At 42.1% G+C, this 13129-nt stretch overlaps 1 protein-coding gene across 1 annotated transcript in view; it reads right to left on the bottom strand.

Annotated features, from left to right (window-relative positions):
- cntn4 (contactin 4) overlaps positions 1–7452 on the bottom strand; it is a 157438-nt gene extending 149986 nt beyond the window's left edge. Inside the window, exon 1 of the mRNA XM_053446502.1 lies at positions 7066–7452. The gene's annotated coding sequence lies outside the window, so the exon portion shown is untranslated. The remainder of the gene's footprint in view (positions 1–7065) is intronic.
- Positions 7453–13129: the final 5677 nt, after the last annotated feature.

Below are 13129 nucleotides of genomic sequence, written 5' to 3'. Positions count from 1 at the left end.
AGTGACAGCCCTGTGAAACCACTCTCTGCTGTGCATCCAGCTCACTGATGATGTGGGTGGCACATTCGGATAGCTCAGCACTGGAGAATGACGTCCGCAGGCTCTGTGGCCCGGACACATCTCAAGTGCCGGCCAAGAAAAACTAAACTAAAGCTCAAGCTGAGGAATGTATTTTAAGAGAGAGAGAGGTGGTAAGAGACAAATTTGACCACTGTAGACAAAACACAGTAACATGCTGGTTATCCATAAGATTAATTAATCTTTCCAAGTCATATTAAAGTTCCATTTGACTTATTAGGACTATATACAGGCAGATTAAATTAAGTATTGCACCAATTCATTAAATAAAAAAAAAATAAAAAAAAGAAGACATTCCAGATCTTCCTGTGTGGGATTTGCATGTTCTCCCCTGGTCTACGTGGGTTTTCCCAGGATACTCCAGCTTCCTCCCTCGAAATTGCCCGTAGGTGTGAATGTCAGTGTGGATGGTTGTTTGTATTAGTATGTCGGATGTACCCCACCTCTTGCCCACTTGTCAGCAGGGATTGTCTCCTGCCACCCCCTGCAACCCTCGTAGGATAAGATGTATAGATGCAATAGTGACCCTGCAATAAAGACACATTTTGGGGGTTTGACCCATGAATAATACATAACAAAGACCTTAGACCTTAAAGTAGATATCAGAAATTTTGGATGGATGGAGGGACTGATCTAAGTTCAAGTCATATCTTTTTTCTAGAAAGGTACATTTGAGGAAGAAGAGGTGTGTCTCCAGCTCAAACTATAGAAATGCAGTGACAACATAATGACGACATTAAGGCCGTGGAGAGAGGACTTAACTGACCTTATCACAATATGTGGACCTGGCTTTCAACTTGTCTGACACACATTAACAACATTCTGAGGTTGAATGAATCTGAACTTGTCATCTAATTCATGCCATTCCAGCAAAGGCAGATAGGCGCCAGTGTGTTCTTTTTCCTAGTTGTCCTTGGTTTAAATGGATGAACCAGCTAATTGCTCTCGGATACAACGACTACAGAATCTCATTTATCTGAACCACAGACATCTGAAATGCTCCACTAAACAAACAGTGCCTTTTAGGAATGCCTAATTATTTCATTTGAGGAACAGATGAGATTTTGAATACCTGCACGTTGCATAGTCTGCAGTTCTGTTCGAACGTATTCCACATTAACAGGGATTCTTTGCTAGAGGTAAAAAATATTCATTAAAGAATTATTTTTCTCTGTATACAAAAACTAAACAAAATAACAGTTTATAAAGGGACAGCAGTAAAATGCAAGAAATGATAATGACCAGAGATGTCATATCATATTTTCCTCGAACAATTAGGCAATGTACTGTTCAGCTACATCATGTGTCCGTCTACTAATGGACATATCTACAACAAGACATTCATGTGGTACACTTAACTGTCTGTGAATGAGGGTGAAGGAGCCTCACTCTGTAACCCTAACTAAATATTGTTTAATTTAAAGGCCACTGTTTAAATCAAAATATCTGATAATGTACTGTAGAAGCAGCTCACGTGTGTGAAACAGGGTTTTTCTGAAAAATACCAACAAACTAGATTTTCCTAATCATGTTATGATGGGGAATCCTGTCTGTATTACGTAAATCCACAAGCACATGAGTAGAGGGAGGTGCAAAGGATGGATATTGAGTGAATAAGCTGCAGGATGTTGGATGGACTCCGAGGTTCACCTAAGCTTAGTTATAGTGTTACACAAATCTCTTTAACTGTACATTTTGTAATCAAAAGTTGTAGTTTTAGTCTTAATAAACAGCATATTTTATGTGGAACTCCGTGGGCCTGTATTAAATCTAGAATACTATTGTCTTTGCAAACACAACAGAATGCGGTGGCACAAAACAAAACAAATAGCAAACTGCACTTTTTAACTGTGGTATATCGGTGGTAAGCACCAGTTTAACTGAAGTAAAAAAAATAATATACACAAAATAGCTTTGAATAAGTGTGGTTTGGAACATTTCCTGGCAAGTAGTTGACACCAGTGAATTTCTTCTATTCATCATGGAATTATGATAATGGTATTATTATTATAAGTAATCCAGGGGAAAATATCACTGTTCAGAGCTCCATTTTAAATTACAAGTGATTTTCTTAAATCATAATCAGGTTTCTTTTGAATCCACTTATATAAATTCTTTTTTGGGAATAATAAGTAATAATTCATCACTACTAACTAAAAACATAATAGTGACCCTGCTTTCATACTTTAATTTCCATCTCATATTCTAATTAACTGCTTTCACTCAAATTAATCCTGTTCTTTTGATTCAATCAAGATACACTGTTTAGTCTCATGCTCCACTTTTCAGTTCATCTACGCTTTTTTAAACTCAGCTGCTGACAAGGTAGAAGCACAAAGACTCAGGCTTCAGAGGAAATACAAGGATGAACAATGCGTATGTGTCTTGAGGTATTTTGATGGTCTTAAGGAAAGTACAGTAAATTAAGGTTCAGGATGCTACACGTCCTCACAGGGCATCGTGTGCGCTGAGAAAACATCTAACTGTTTTCTCAGAGTGAATTTCACAGGGAAAAATGTTTCAAGAAAGTGCCGCAGAGTTAAAAAATACCTAGATAATACGAGTCTGGTTTAAAATAGCCAGTTTATTTTTAATTTTAATTTTAAGCAGCCTGATTCCAACCAAGCCGGCGACAACATCTGGGACAAAGAGCGAGTCTCCTTGTGTTTTATCGACCCTCATCAGGAAAGACGGTGTTCAGGTCCGATTTGAAACTGTCTTTTGAGTCAACCCAGCTGCTCCATTCAGTCCTTTAATCTCGACGCAGACAAAGAACATAACAATGCCCTGTGGGGAACGCAGCTTTATCGAGTGCTCACATTGTGGCGGATGAGGGAGGAAAAGATGGCTCTGACACAGCAGCCACACCCAGTGGAGCACAACACACCTCTGGAAACGCGCTCTCGTGGATCTTCACGTAAATACGGCCCCGCACTCAAGTGAAGTGTATCATCAAGATGCTGGCTCCGTCCTGAGACTACTTGTAAGAGAGATGTTTGCAGGCCTTATATAAGTACATTTAATAATGCAACAGTCCCAGTACTCAGACCCCCCCCGCCCTTCTCCTCTGAAGTCGGTTGCTGTCTGGCATTGCCCTTACTAAGCACTCAATTAAAGCCATTCCCAAGGAGAGGCAGTGTGTAGCAGGGCTCGAATCAGGGAAATGCTGCGGGCGCAGACAGTCTGTGAGGTCCAACCCCAAAGGACAGCGGGGCCTCGAAAACCAAAGGCCTGACAGAGCATCGTATAAAGCGTGGATATTAATCTATTATTCTAATACAATCGGATTACAAATAGGGCATTTATGGAACAAGCGAGACTAGATAAATAGAGCAGGAAATGGAGCTGTCTCATTGGATCTTTTCCTTTTCATTCTTCACATTAAAAGATGAACAGAGGGTTTGGAGGAGGTGAGGAACAGTGAGCAGCTCTGCTATATGATCGTCAAGTGCACTCCTTCCTGACAGTTGTGTGCCCCCAATGCACACAAATGTGCACACAACCACTTCATCTATTGTGAATAAGGGACATATTTTTTGTGCAAATTACTCTCAGACGTGGCCGCTTTGACAGGAGTAATAGTGTGGCGGTAGGAGGGAGATTTTATACGTATGTAAGCCGATGGATTAAACCCATTCTTTGCCGTGCAAAAAGAAAGAGTATTTTTTGGGGGGAAATTCTATTTTTCAACGAAAAGTAGCTCCGATAAAAGAAGATACAAAAAAACTGGATAAATGAGTGGATATAGGGACTTCTTCTCATTTCCTTCCACGCCGACTCAAAGGGCTACAGTCACTTTCATACAGTGAAAACCCAATTCATCTTTTCTGTGCCTGCTCGATGGCATGTGCTGGAACGCAGCCTAATCACAAGTATCACACCTTTTTTTCCAAGTTTGGCGAAGGAAGAAATGTCTAATTTCCCAGCACTGTGCTTGACGGGCAAGATTTCCCCAACGACTCGTATCTCAGCTCGTCAAACAACCCTCTAATGCCAGATTAATGCACGGAATGCGCTGCGTACATAAAACCACACCACACGAGAAGCATCAGGGGCCCACAGCCTCCTTATCCTTTATGGTGCCTTCGAAAATCTCACTGCACTCTTCCCTTTCAAAATCTAGGCGGGTGAGGGGAAAGAAAAGATGCAGCAGCAGCAGCAGAGCCAAATACCTGACACCATTTGTTTTTATTTGCTGCTGGTTACTGCGTTACCAATCACTCGGGGGGGTCATAAAAATATACACCTGTCAGATATTACATTGTCTTCTAAAGTGTTTGTATGAGGTCAGATGTGGAGGATTGGACACTAAACATTAGTGGTTCCCAACCTGGGGTCTGGGACTTGTTTATTCTTTTACTTTCATCCATTTTCATAATATCCCTTATCGAAGATTATTCAAATGTTGTTTATACACTGTCCAAAACAAATACTGCCTCAAACATTCTCCCAGAGAGGGAGATTCAAATTAGATCTACAAAGATCTGTTGACTAAACAAATGGTTGATTGACACCCAATTTATTTTAACATTGATTCATTATTTATATCCTCTTTGAATGTTTTGAAAGTTCCAGGGTCTCAAATGTGAGTATATGTTTCCTTTATTTGTCTTATACATGGAAAATATTTGGGACTTTTCCGAGACATTTGAAGACCAGTCAATAAAACAGACCGGTTAATTAAATGGTTGGTTTTCTATTAATATTTAATTCATCCATGTTTCTCCTTACATCATTTTGTCCATTTGTATTTGTAAAGTGTATGCTGGTTGTGTGTAGGAGCCTATTACTATCTTGCTAATGTGCTATTAAAATAGTACGACACTAACCTCAAACCAGGTTGTGGAACTTGCTTTCTGATGCCTCGAGATAACAATGCACCTGACCACACATCGTTGTAAGACCAACACACCCATACTCGTGGGTGAAGATGCATTTGCTGTTCAAACAAAGGGCGCTGGATTGGAAACTGATGGTCTATAGCAAAAAAGACACCATTTGTGTTTGGTGTAAGATACGGCCGAAAGAGATTCAATTCGTGCCAAGGGGAAAATACCACTTCAAAATAACGGGCAACAATCAGAAAAGATTTGGGAAATATAGAGAAAGAACCACATTTTGTTTCAATGAAAGTTGATTTCATTAGAAAACAGGCCAAGATGGAGACAAAGGTGTGAAACAGGGGAAAGCATTCAGGGCGGAAGGCGAAGCAACAGGTTTCACGACTCCCAGCCGGCCTCGGTGCAGCTTAAGCCGCTGACAGCCTGATGACACTATCACGATTAATATAAAGAGCCTGTGCGGCTGTAACGGCAGCACTTATAGGATATCATGTGACAAAACAAGTCAATGGGATTAGAGGAAGTGCAACTATACTATGACAAGGAGCAGCCCCACGCTGAATGTTCTCCATCACATCACAACACTTTGCACAGAGCCCACACGTTCTACATTTCTCCTGCTCCTTCGGCTAGTTGTCCTGGAGAGACATTAAATGAAAATGACCTCCATGACATTTCTTCGATACTTCCTGCGGGAAGCGTGCGATGGCATTTTTATGCCGCGCCCCTAAATGCACCTATCCCAGGGTATTTTTAATGTCACTTCGGCGCTCCGTCACTTCTGACAGGGTTGCTGGCTACCAGGACGCTGAGTGCCATTAAAGAAGGCTGGTTTTCCTGTGAGGATGAAATCACACAGCCACAGGACACCATTGACAAAACACTCTAAATACAAAACAGACGCCTTCAGTAATCATCGCTGACATTTATGTGGCATGGATCTTGCAGTTAATTAAGCTTCTGTGGGTCTGCGGCATCTTGATTGGACATCTTTGCTGGAGAATAATCTGAACCCATCTGAGGTGAAGCCTGGTCTGGTTTCCCCCTCGCTAAGGATAAGTCCAGCTCCTGTCAGTGTCAGATGAGGAGTGTATGAAACAGCTCACACACACACACACACACACACACAGTCACAGAGGCTGCTCCGCAGACTTAATGCTGAATGAACAATATATCATCAGACGGGTACACTGCAGCACATGGTCTGCTCTGACTGGTCTCATCATCGCGCTGACACGTCTTCATCCGGCCGTACACGCCATGCAGGCTTTTCAGAGCTTCACAATTCCACAGGCTTTACTTTTCAGACGTGTTGTGATTGAGGAGTTTTAGCAGGAGTCGGCACATTAGACATGCAGAGGCTGCACAGATGCTCATATCTATTAAACACATTAAAAACGGGCTTATATGGCTCTGTCTGACCATCAGACCCCAGGCCCAACACAGGCTATACCACTGACAGATTACATAGTGACTGGCAGATGCACTGATTATCACCAGTAGAGCAGTGATACAGTGACACACAGGCTGATTCATCCTGAGCTCCACTTATGGGCATCACAAGGCAACATAACTCCAATTCTACACCAGTTTGGCGGTAACTTTTAAGCCCTAGATCGAGGTTGGTTCACTCTCCATCGTTCACGAATCAAATTGAGGCGTGTGCACATTTGTTGGAGCGTTGGAGCTGTATTTTTTTTCCTATACTTTCCTGGACAAGACGAATCCCCGTGGTGGTGGTCAGCAGCATAATCAACCAAATCCGCAGGGATTATTCAAGGGAGGGTCACTACACATCTGTCTTGATTCACGCGCACACACACACACACACACACACACACACACACAGACACACACACACACATTCTCGGATTACTTTGCTTCCACCACGATCGTCCCACAACAAAGTAGACACAAGCAAATGAGATCAGCAGAGGGTGAAATTCAGAGAAGGCAATCCTGGATGCAAACTTCCCCTCTGCAGCTCACACCGTCGGGGTTCTAATGTCGTCCGCGGAAAGTTGGAACGTAAAGTGCGCTTTTCATTGTGTGTCTGCGCCGCGCTGACCGCTGCTGAAGTTATCATACGGGAAATAATTGAACACTGGTAATTGCGATCTAATAGGAGTATTAACGTCTGTCTCACCTGTCCTGGGAGCGGGGACGTCTCCGAGGGGATTCGCAGCCTCAGATTAATCCGTGTCCTGTCACTCAATCGAATTGTGCACGCGCACACACGCCAGCATCACTGTGGAGCTGCCGCGACGCTCCGGGACCAAACAACAATATCCGTCTCACTTGTGCGTAAAGATGCTGCTGCTCGCTCTTTTGTGTGGCGCTACATTCAGGCATGGGCTGTGCTGTGCCGAGTTGTGCTGCACCGCCACTACTGCCTCTCCGTCCCTGTCTCTCTCTCTCTTTACTCTCTCTCTACTCTCTCTCTCTCTCTCGCTCTCTCTCTCTCTGACTCCGTCTGTGTTTGAGGGTGTGTGTGTGTCCGTGTGTGTGTTAGTAGCTGACGGCGGTGCGCCTCGCAGGTTGCATATTGGAAAGCGAAGCCTCCGTGTGCTCCTCTCACTCGCTCGGATGCGTCAAGCCTCTCTCTCCCGCCTTCTCTCCCCCCTACCTCTCTCTCTGTTTCTCTCTCTCTCTCTCCCTTCTGGAGCCATACAGGAGCGGAGCGGGACGCACACGCGGCCGGCGGAAGAAAGACAGGGAGAGACACCGACCCACCCCTCCCTCAGCAGTGCATCCTTCCTCACCGCTGGGTCCATCCAAGCGGAACAGACTCCCTCCTCCTCCTCCTCCAACGACTCCTTCTTCATCTCCTCCCCGTCCTGCTGGTGCTGGGATGTCCAAGATTCTTTGAGGTTGATGGAACAAATATCTTTCAGCTCAGTTGGAGTAGAGAAGTGCTTTAATTATTAGTGTTAATATACAATCTTCAAATAGTTGATGTAAGAATAGATGTGTTTCAAACCTAAACTACAATTTGGATTACACCTCTTTTTCAACTCAAGAACATACTGGACCAAATGTACCAGTTTTCTGATGAAATAAATACATTAGAGGTAGTTTGATTAGAGCAAGCAGGAGGCGGGATATAAGCTGTGAATTCCGCTGTGGAAGTTGTATGTCATTTCCCAATTGACATCTTTGTTTGTGTCTTCTTCCTGTATGGCTCCTCTTTTTCATCCTGAGATTTGTGTATTCTTATTGTTCTTTTCAGTTTTGTGTCTCTCACATGTTTGAAATGTCATCAACATGCCAACTTGCTCGCTGTGAATTTTCTTGACATTTGCCTGAGGTTGTCTCACATTGACTCACATTTTTGGGACATTTTACTTGGCAGGAAAAGTTCAGGAAAACACCCGGACTTCAGTATCTGACAGCAGCTCTAAGTAACTTAATTCACTACTAAACAGCTTTACATTGTGGTGGTAATGCTATAGCCAACTGGATCATACACGCAGGTGCACCTTCACAGATATGAGGCCCCGTATGTGGGAGACACAGTGCCCATGAAGAAGAAGGTCTGGTCTAGAAAGGATTTCTTGTTGCTTGTTAATTGGAAAATGGTTCATCACTAAAATACAATGAATCCAAGGATAGGTTGAGCATAGAAGTATCCACCAATTGCCTTTTTTTCTAGGAGGTGGAAGGATTTGTTTGTCGGCAGCATTTGAAGCAGCCTTCAAAATGGGACAGCCCGTGTGGCACCACTGTGACACAATCGGTCTTAAAATGCATCCTCCAAAGGATGTGGCCCCTGAATTGAGACAGAGCTATGGTTTGTTCAGGTTTAGACACAACAACTGGATTCGGTTTAGAAAAGGTAGAGGTCTTGGATAAAATATGTGCTTCCTTAAGGTTAAGACCTTTGGCATGATTACAATAAAAACAGGCCATAAGGTCACAGGTTAAGTAATATTATGGGTCTTACTAAGCAGCTTGGGCTCCTTTTTTCTCCCCTGTAATAACTCTACATAGCCTTATACCACCCAGTGTTCCCATTACAGCTAATGAAGAACCAGCTAATCAACTGTTTCTCTCCTCATGTGGATAAAGTCAGAATCACCATCATCATTCATCACCTTCTCTGACTATTCACTGAGAAAAAAAGGGGCTTCCTCCAGCTCAATTAAGTCCGATTTGCCTGGAAGAATCTTTATTTCCCACTTATATTGAGCGAGGATGCTGGGGCAGGAGGTCAAACTGGTCCATCACCTCCCCGGGTCTCCACATTAATCAATATACTGATTTCTTTTAATACCTGTGAATCTGCCAGTCTTCACAGATTCCAGTCCACACTACATGGGCGGTCACAAATGTGTGTTTGTGAAAGCTGAACCACGGATATTTACATAATCACACAGGCTGTCAGAGCTGAGAGTGCAGCGTAACAGCACGATATGCAAGCCTCGGCAAAGGGAAGCCTCAGTGAGGTTTGGTTAACAATGTCTGAAAAGCTTTAAGGGATGATGCTCAGCAGCTTTGACAGGTCGTTCTTACACTGCGTCCTTCTTTCCACAACAGTTCATATTGAACCTCTGACCACTATTCAGCATTTCTCTTTCGCCATTGAAACATTTGGTTCAACGATTTCATGCTGAATCAGAGCTCCCGAAGGAGAGCAGTGTGTTTCAAAACACAACTTCAGATGTCTCCAAATGTATTTCTAAGAAGAGTCTTGTATTTCACAAGTAGGTTTACACACACAAGAAATTTGACCTCTGCATTTAACCCTTTGATACACAAGCTATGCAAACCCCTTCTATGGCACAACATGGGTAAAAAATGACCCGTATTGACCTACAATGCTATTTCATGCACGGCTGAGTGTTTCTTTGCTATATTTTTGGAAATCAATTTATTTCATCATTTAATATTCAAAGTATTCATTAAATATCTTGTTTTTGATAACCACAAATTATTATTTTCATTCTATCTTTCTAAATTTATGAAATAAGTTATGAATACAAAAATGACTTTTATTAAAAAAGTAGAAAAGGACAAATGAAAATAAGAATTTGTGATGAGCAAATACAAATTAGTTGAGAAATTCCTGGAATTCTGAATGATGAAATACATTTATTGCAATGATATTTACAATTAAAACTCCATCGGGTCACTTTTGACCCATGTTGTGTATCAAAGGGTTAACAGAAACACTCTGGGCAGTGTGAGGGGATCAGGGATTCAAACTGGCAACGTTCTTGTACCAAGCCTGCTCATTACTCTAGCTTCTTGTCCATGGTAATGGTAAATGGTTTTGTATTTATATAGTGCTTTTCTAGTCTTGATGACCACTCAAAGCGCTTCACTGTACAGTTTTACATTCACACACACATTCATACAGTGCATCTGTTCGCAGCACTTAGTTATTCTACGCGGGGCCATTCAGGGTTCGGCATCTTGCCCAAGGACACTTCGGCATGCAGATGGGTCAGACTGGGGATCGAACTGCCGACCTACAGGTTGGAGGACGACCACTCTACCCCTCAGCCAAAGTCGCCCTCAAAGATAACTTCATATCTTATGAGCAAACACACGCACACACACACACACACACACACATAAAACATTGTTTTGTTCATATCAGTAGAGGGTAACGCTTCATCGATTTCAAAATCAATTCCCTAAAGACTTTCCTTAACCATAATGAAGATACAAACTTTTTTAGCTAAAGCTAAATGCGGTTGCAGAAAAAATAATGCAGAAACATATTATGTTTCCATAGTTAGGTTATATACAACTTTGTGCTGGTTTAAAGTCCATAACTAGTCCAACAATGTGACATAGCACACCACATGCAAATATACCCCCCCCCCCCCCCCCCCCACACACACACACTGCCTGAACCCCATTTAGCAATGGTATCCTTATTTCAGAGGTGTGACTGTCTCAGTCTGCCATAATTTATTCCCTAAGGAAACTGTATTTATAATGATTTCAACCCCCTCATCTGCTTGTAATAAATATATTCATGAGGCCCTGCTTTTTTTTTGGGGGGGGGGAGCCACATAGCACCAGCACATCTTTATAGATGTGCAGGTTTTCAACAAGCAGGGAGATTATGTGTTTACATCAGATGGTTTGTAGAGTTGTAAATAAATTCATTAAACACAGTTGTAAGGTAACCGGCCGTGGCAGCCTAAACCACAGGTAGACTAACTGAGGAAAACAGTCCGAATATCCTATAAAACTTTAGAATGTTTGCAATACCAGCAGCATCTGTACAATTAATAATATTAATTGCAAAGGAAAACAATATTCTCTTATTGGCTTTCTTGCTGATTTTACGATGGTTTGATTGTGTGCAGTTAATATAGGGCTACAGCCAGCAGCTGATTAGCTTAGCTTAGCATACAGACCAGAAACAAGAAAACCCCTTTCATCATCAAAACTGTCCATTAAGGTCATTAGGAAACTAATCGAAAGGTTATCCCCAGTTTAGCGTAAGTAGTCAAACCAATCCTACATTCATGCTAGCTGATCTTTGAGGCTGTACTTTGCACAGTGGTGCTCTGAGCTAAATGCGATCATCACTGTGCTATAAATGATCAAGATGAAAACCCTAACATTATGATGTTTAGCAAACACATTTTTTGCAACGTTCACCAGCATCTTAGTCGAAGACGCTAGATTCTTATCTTTGTTTGCTAGTAAGCACCAAACATAACATTGTCAGAACATTAGTTTGCAGGTATTTGGTCATAACACAAACTAGTGGATGACTAAATGCTATTTTGATATCTTACAAACTAACAGAGTTCCATCCATTTCAAACACATTGCAGAGTCAAGAGTTTCCAACAACAAACATGACGACAGTGAAGGACATGGAGATAATTTACCTTTTAAGAAAGTCTCCCTGTGCCCAGATGAAATAAGATCACGCAGATGCCTGTGGTTTTTCCAACCAACTCGAATTATTGACGAAGAATTCCTGTAGTAAGGCTTCGATTCATCTGTTTTGTCACTATCCATAAGCTTTCAGAAGAAACTCACAAATATGGACAAACTAAACCCAGGGATTTATACTTTGCATTTTACACATGTCTGCTCCAATCTTCATGGCAATCTATCCAGTAGTTAATATTATACATCAGTCTGGACCAGAGAGGTGCATGTTAGTATTATTATTAACCTGGATAAAACATATTCTCTGCACAGATTTGTGTCATGAATCCTGGGGGAGACACCACTATGTGGCAACGGTCTCAAGAGAGTTGCCACTTTAACAACATACTGAGGATATGAAAGATTAACTAAACATTTGAATAGGTTTATTCTTGTCAGACATCTTGTGTGTAACTCATGGTTTCTTTCCTTAAGACAAGTCTTCACTCTCAGTACCTGAATTACAAGCTCGAGCCTGCAATTAATTCAACCTTTGATCCACCATTTTCCCATTATCCCAATTTAAGCCTTAATTATAGTGAGAGGGATTTAAGAAGATCTACTCCATAAAAAATCCATTTATATGCTAGACAAGTGGTAATTAGAGAGAATGTATGGAGGATATTCCTAGCTGACCCACAAAAGAGCATAAAAAGAGGGGCGATGGAGATGCCGGCGTATTAACGGGGGAAATCTCCCCACATGCTGGACTTAATAACCGAACGATACTCACCGACGCTCTGGTTGGTCAGCCGGCTCAAAACTCACCTCCCACTGTGCACAGGGAGCACCACAGACCTGCAACTGACTCTCGATGTTTGCTCCATCATTTCCACTCTCATCTTTCCTGTGCGCACCATCCCTCGAAGCAGAAGAGCCATTAAGAACGCGTTTCATGACACTTCCTTGCAAGGCAGAGAGTGCATTGTGGCTCTATTGTGTCCACTTAGATCCTTAGCCTGCTAATGAGTGCTTTGCTAACCTCCACAAGATCTGTCTTCTCTCTAAAGGACAGTTAAGCCTCTGAACCATGAAACAGAGCCAGATTATTTCTCAACAATTAATTGAATTTTTCTTTCGCAACGTAAAGCACCGAGAACAAAAATCAACTAATGGATTGATCAATTATAGCGTTAATTAGCGAAGCGGGTGGAATGATGAGCTGAATTTGAAACGCTGATGATTTTATTTTGATGTATGCTTAGGGTCAATGTGAACCTCCCTCAAAAGTGTATCCCAGTTCACTGCATGTGTTAAATGAATACTCCTGCATTTCCCTTAGGAGTGCACGAGACAGAACCCGAGGAG

The sequence above is a fragment of the Pleuronectes platessa genome, chromosome 2 (assembly GCF_947347685.1).
Source record: "Pleuronectes platessa chromosome 2, fPlePla1.1, whole genome shotgun sequence".
In the NCBI taxonomy this organism is placed as follows: domain Eukaryota; kingdom Metazoa; phylum Chordata; class Actinopteri; order Pleuronectiformes; family Pleuronectidae; genus Pleuronectes; species Pleuronectes platessa.
The sequence above is the reverse complement of the archived record's forward strand: the minus strand, read 5'-3'. Positions and strand labels throughout refer to the sequence as shown.